Source organism: Theropithecus gelada, chromosome 4 (genome assembly GCF_003255815.1).
Source record: "Theropithecus gelada isolate Dixy chromosome 4, Tgel_1.0, whole genome shotgun sequence".
Lineage (NCBI taxonomy): Eukaryota > Metazoa > Chordata > Mammalia > Primates > Cercopithecidae > Theropithecus > Theropithecus gelada.
Window position 1 is genome coordinate 98,695,734 of NC_037671.1, and position 7,151 is coordinate 98,702,884.

Below are 7,151 nucleotides of genomic sequence, written 5' to 3' on the forward strand. Positions count from 1 at the left end.
ATCACTTTTTAAAGGCAAAGGATGACAGATTGATCCCTTTTGACAAAGAAGAAAGTTCAGTTTGCTGTTTTACAGAAATAGACCATTTTCTCTTTCCACCTACTCAACAACCAGTTCTAATAAGGAAGTTTCAGTATTTTTCTCTTTATGATAATTTGAGAAACAGTAGTCCATTTATTCCTAATAATGTTACTGAAAAATACCAGTAATTATATAATGACTGCAGAAATCACATTTTTAAGTAAATGAAGAGGGAAATGATTTTTTTCTTATTAGATGTCCCCAATTTATATGTAATTACCAGGTATAAAAGAACCTTCCTGGTATGCTTAATAACTGCCTTTTGTCCTTGCATGAAAAGTCGAGGTTTTTTGATTCAAGGTTTTGTTCTGCTCAGCTTTTTTCTGGCTGGTTGGGGAGATAGAGGCAGCTGTTTTATGACATGTCTCACAGGCCTTCTTCAGACCAGGAAGCGTATTGCTTTGGAAACCAGCTGTCCATGTTCTTCGCCTGTCAGACCCAATGCAAGCAAACAGAATTCAGGCAAACCAGTGGAAATCCGCCAGTACAGGGAGAAGTGGCTCTTGATCAAAAAACGTGATCACTTTAAGCCAACAATTTCTAATTACCTGCAACTCCTCCATTGGTAGATAATAACATATAATATATAAACATGTATGGTTTTTTCCCCATTAACTTTGACTTCATTGGTTATTTCCTCCTTTATGAAACATCCTTTGAAAACAAGGCAGAAAATTGAAGACAGAAAAGAAAAACAAAACATAAAACAAAAACTCAGAGCTTTCTTTTTCTATTTAGTGATGGGATCAGGTGGTTGTATATCTGCTGTCTATACATTGCAAGAGAAATAATAAATAGAATAACACTTTTCCTCTTAACTAAAAAAAATTTTACTTTTTTCTCTTTTCATAAATTTATTATACATTCCAGTCCAGAGTGAGACCTTGTCTTAAAAATAAAAGTCAAATAAAAGAAGAAAAAAATAAAATTTATTATAGATCTATAGTTAGATTAGCTAACATTTTATTTTTGCATTTAGTATGCTCAAATCATATATCACAGCATTTTTATTAAATTCTTATATTTTAAAATATTTCACATGAAATAATGTGAAATCATGACACATAGATAATAGATAATAGACTGTAATATCTTTGCAGATGTATATAAGAATTACTTATAAAAATCATTACAAATTATAAAGTCTTATTTATTCATTTGCAGGTTATTTTTATTTATCAGGTTAATGCCAGGTACTGTGCAGTTATTAGAGCTACAAAGACATGGATGGCCAAGAGATCACTTCAGCTACTGATTGTTAAGGAGTACAGTTTGGGAGAGGACCCAGGCAGGTAAACAAGGATTTTAGAAATACAAAATTCAATGGGAGTGCAAAAGAAAAAGTGAATAACCAGTTTTCAACTCTGATTTATTATCAGAGTAAGATGAGAGAGGCTTTCATTTGTTCTGTGTGTGAGATGGCAAGATGGATGAATCCCAGAAATTCAGCATGCTTGTGCAGACAGTGCTTGGGAGCACGCCTACCTGATTCAGTGTGAAATGAATAGGTGACTCAGAAAGAGAATCTTAGCTCTACTTGGTCTGTTGTGACCTTGGATACATCATAATCTCACAGAGTCACCTTGGAGCTGGGGGAGGATTGGGTTCATAGGTAGGAAGATGAGGGGGTGCTGATGAGGGTGTAGCAGGACAGAAGCATGGACTGTTATTTCCCACGCTGTTACTTCTGCTTAGAATTTTTCTTATTTCCTCAGTGTGAAAGAAAGGTTTAGCTCAAATGTCATCTTTGGTGAAGTCTTCCTGGATTTTCCCTGCAGTAGTAATTATTCCCAATGTATTTTGTACATATGTATATTATAGTATTTATATCACATCTTAAATATTCATTTATGAAACTGTCATCTGTACTGAAATGTGAAAGTCTTCTAGGACTGAAACTCTGTGTTGTGTTTAATATCTGCAGTGCCACTTATAGCAATAGGAGTATAGTAAGAAATTAATATATATCTGTTAAGTGAAATTAGTGAATCAGTATGTAGTTGTTCTCACAAAGTTTTTTTCTACTGGATGGTGACCTTTTTGTTTAGTTAGTTCTTTAACAAATAATAATAATGACAATTGATGTTGTAGATACTGTTCTATGCCCTTTGTACACTATTAACTACTTTGATCCTCATCGTTAATCCTGTGAGTTAGGTAATACTATTATTCCCAATATTGTTGATGAGAACAATTAGTAAGCTATAAATTTATATTTGTTTCCAGTCTGCACTGTATTTATTCAACCAACAATTTTTGAGTGTCTGCTTTGTGCCAGGTACCATTTTAGGTGTTAGTGGATACAGAGGTGAACAAAGCGCCTGCTCTCCTGGAGCTTACATTCTAGTGGCAGAAGACAAACAGGAACAAATACATACATAAGCAAAATACTTCAACTAAGTGTTATGCAGGTAAAATTAAGCGATGTGACAGGAGGGACTGGGGAACTTCTATGAATCAGGTGGTAGGAGGGGCCTTTCTGAGGATGTGACACTTAACATGAAGTCTGATTGACCAGAGGAGCCAGACATTGGATATCAAGGGGAGGTTCTCTGTGGCAAAGGGCAAAGCTCATGCAGCAATGCTTATGGCAGCAACGAGTCTGGTGCTCCTAAGAGAGAATGGCCAGTGTGATGAGGAGAAAAGTAGGATGAACTGAGGCACCTGAGGTAAGCAGAGTGAGGAAAGTTAGGGCTTGCTCTATAAGTCAAGGCAAGAATAATGATTTTTGTTTTGAGTGTGGTGGGAAGCCATTAGAAGGCTTAAAGGAGGGTGGTGGTGTTTTAAGAAGATCATGTTGGCTGCTGGGAGGAGAAGGTGTTGTGGAATGAGGCAAGAGTAGAATCAGAAAGGTTGCAGTCTTTGAAGGGAAAGATGATGGTGGCAGTAGAGATTGTAACCAGTAGTTGGATACTGGTGTGTATTTTGGAGACAGAGTCTTAAGCACTTGTAGATGGATTTCATGTAGAAGGCGAAGGAAAGAGATGAATCAGTGCTGATTTCTAGATTTTAGGCTTGCAAACTGGGTGGCTGGTGGTGGTGTTACTAAGAAGAAGAAGGCTTGGGGATGAGCAGCTGGGGAAATGGGCAAACAGGAGCTCTGTGTGATTCGTGATTTTTTTCCTGAAGGGCTCAGCAACAACTCAGAATTAAGAGAATGTCAGTGAATGGATTATTCGACAGTTCAGTTTGCAAAGGGAGTTGAGGAGTTGACAACTTTGCAGTTGCACGGGAAAAGAGTTTACTAAAGTGGTGGAGAAGAGGAAAGAGTTCTGGTGCTGAAAGTCATGATGCATTTAAAGATTGCATTTACAGTAAGGTGGGAAGAAGCTTGAAAGATGCGGGGGACTAAGACATGGGAGTTTGAGATTTCAGATGTGAAACTTTTCTGGGTGTTGATAAGGTCCAAGCTGTGATCATGGATATGGATTGCTGAAATGGAGCAGAGGTCTTTAGGGTATAAATGTTAAGAAAATGTGGTATTGTAGAAAAAAGTTGTTTTTATTTTTTAAATGGAGATTGAAGTCCCAAAGAGTAATGGAAGAAACCAACGTAGAGGGAAGAAAGTAAACAAGTGCCAAGATCACGAGAGGCAAGATTTGGAGGCTGGTAGATGACAATCATGAGAAGATTTAGAGGGTGGTACAGAGGCATGGCACGCTTTTCAAAGACTTGTGTGCAAGTGGAGTTGCTTTTTTTTTTTTTTTTTTTTTTTTTGAGACGGAGTCTCGCTCTGTCACCCAGGCTGGAGTGCAGTGGCCGGATCTCTGCTCACTGCAAGCTCCGCCTCCTGGGTTTACGCCATTCTCCTGGCTCAGCCTCCCGAGTAGCTGGGACTACAGGCGCTCGCCACCTCGCCCGGCTAGTTTTTTGTACTTTTTAGTAGAGACGGGGTTTCACCGTGTTAGCCAGGATGGTCTCGATCTCCTGACCTCGTGATCCGCCCGTCTCGGCCTCCCAAAGTGCTAGGATTACAGGCTTGAGTCACCGCGCCCGGCCGAGTGGAGTTGCTTTGATGCAGAGGAGTGTAGGAGAATGTTGTTCCTAGATACCTTATTAGAGGAAAGGGATCGTTCTTCAATAGGAAGGGCCCCCAGGGTGCTAGGTCCTAGTAGGTTTCAGTTAAGTCTGTAAGTTCAGGGAACCCTGTGTTGAAGGTTTAGAGTATAGAGAAACTTGTTGATGAAAGAATGTAGACCCAAATAGAGGAATAAAAGGGAGTAAGCTGCAGGAGCATAGCAGAAGACTGAGCCATGAAAGAGAGGTGGAAGGTGTTGGGGGTGGACTGCAGGGAGGGGTCAGAGCAATATGTGGGGAGGATGGACTGCCAGAGAGAACTGCATCAGGACAGTGATAAGAGCTCTACAATTCTGCATAAAATTGGAAAACTTTGGGTTAAAACTGTTTGTAACAACTTGGTAGGATCAAAATCCTAGTTTCATACTACAGAGTACTTATTAAGGTACCTCTCCAGTGTATTAGAGACAACACTGCCAACATATCTAATTTAACATTATCAGTAATGGGACAAACTGAGTTGTGTCCCCTGATGAGATGCACTTATAAGGACCCATCAGCAACTATGGAGCACTCTGGTCAAAAATATTTAACCTGAATCTAATCATAAGGAACAGGCTAGTTCAAACTGAGGAGCATTCTTTAGAAACAATTGGCCTAGATTCTTCCCAAATGTTAATGTTACCAAAGGACCAAAAAGCTGAAAAATAATTTTAGATTAAAGGACATTAAGGAGAAAACAATTAAATCTAATATGTGATCCTTGATGGGATCCAGAATTGGAAACAAACAAAAAATTTAAAAAATCCCTGAATTCCAACTATAAAGGATGTTATTAGGATGTATTAGTCTGTTTTTACACTGCTAATAAAGACATACCCAAGACTGGGTAATTTATAAAAGAAAGAAGTTTTATGGACTCACAGTTTCACATGGCTGGAGAGGCCTTACAATTATGGCAGAAGGCAAAAGAGAAGCAAAGGCACATCTTACGTGGCAGCAGGCATGAGAGAGCAGGGAAACTCTCATTTATAAAACCATCAGATCTCATGAGACTTATTCATTACCATGAGAACAGTATGGGGGAAACTGCCCCCATGACTCAATTATCTCCATCTGGCCCTGCCCTTGACCTGTGGGGATTATTACAATTCAAGGTGAGATTTGGGTGGGGACACAGCCGAACCATATCATTGCACCCCTGGCCCTCCCAAATCTCATATCCTCACATTTCAAAACCAATCATGCCTTCTCCCAAAGTCTTAACTCATCAGCATTAATTCAAAAGTCCATGGTCCAAAGTCTCATCTGAGACAAGGCAAGTTTCTTCCACTTATGAGCCTGTAAAATCAAAAGTAAGTTAGCTACTTCTCACATACAATGGGGGTACAGGCATTGGGTAAAACACCCCTTCCAAATGGGAAAAATTGGCCAAAATGAAGGGGCTACAGGCCACATGCAAGTCCAAAATCCAACAGGGCAGTCAAATCTTTTTTTTTTTTTTTTCTTTTGAGACGGACTTTTGCTCTTGTTGCCCAGGCTGGAGTGCAATGGTGCGATCTTGGCTCACTGCAACCTCCATCTCCCGGGTTCGAGTGATTCTCCTACCTCAGCCTCCTGAGTAGCTGGGATTACAGACATATGCCACCATGGGGCAGTCAAATCTTAAAGCTCCAAAAAGATCTCCTTTTTCTCCATGTCTCATGTACAGGATACAAGAGTTGGGCTCCCACAGCCTTAGGCAGCTCCACTCCTGTGGCTTTTCAGGGTACGGCCCCCCTCCTGACTGTTTTCATGGGCTGGTGTTGAGTGTCTGTGGCTTTTCCAGGTGGATGGTGCAAGCAGTAGATCTACCATTCTGGGGTCTGGAAGATGGTGGAGGATGACGGCCCTTTTTTCACAGCTCCACTAGGCAGGGCCCTTGTGGCAACTCTGTGTAGGGGAGCTCCAGTTCCACACTTCCCTTCCACACCACCATAGTAGAAGTTCTCCTTGAGGGCCCTACCCCTGCAGCAAACTTCTGCCTAGACATCCAGGCATTTCTATACATCCTCTGAAATCTAGGCTGAGATTCAAGAACCTCAATTCTTGACTTCTGTGCACCTGCAGGACCAACACCACATGTAAGCTGCCAAGACTTAGGGCTTGTACCCTCTAAAACAATGGGCCAAGGTGTATGTTAGCCCCTTTTAGCCATGGCTGGAGCTGAAGCATCTGGGACACAGGGCACCATGTCCTGAGGGTACATAGAGAAGGGAGGCCCTGGGCTTGGCCTATGAAACCATTTTTCCTCCCTAGGCTTCTAGGCCTGTGATGAGAGGGGCTGCCATGAAGGTCTGTGACATGCCCTGGAGACATTTTCCCCATTTTCTTAGTGATTAATATTTGGCTCCTTGTTGCTTATGAAAGTTTCTGCAGCTGGCTTGAATTTCCCTTAGAAAATGGGTTTTTCTTTTCTGTCACATCATCAGGTTGCAAATTTTCTAACTTTTATGTTCTGCTTCCCTTTTAAACATAAGTTCCAATTTCAAACCATATTTTTGTGAATCTGTAAAACTGAATGCTTTTAACAGCACCCAAGTCACATTTGAATGCTTTGCCCCTTAGGAATTTCATCTGCTAGATGCCCTAAATCATCTCTCTCAAGTTTAAAGTTCCACAAATCTCTAGGGCAGGGGCAATATGCTGCCAGTCTTTTTGCTAAGACATAGCAAGAGTCACCTTTATTCCAGTTCCCAGCAAGTTCCTCATCTTCATCTGAGACCACCTCAACCTGGACTTCATTGTCCAGATTGTGACAGGAAGTCCAGTGATTGGACTTAATATCACTATCAGCATTTGGGTCAAAGCCATTCAACAAGTCTCTATGAAGTTCCAAACTATCCCACATCTTTCTGTCCTCTTCTGAGCCCTCCAGACTGTTCCAACCTCTGCCTATTACCCAGTTCCAGAGTCGCTTCCACATTATTGGATATCATTACAGCAGCACCCCACTCCTGGTACCAATTTACTGTATTATTCTGTTCTCATGCTGATAATAAAGACATACCTGA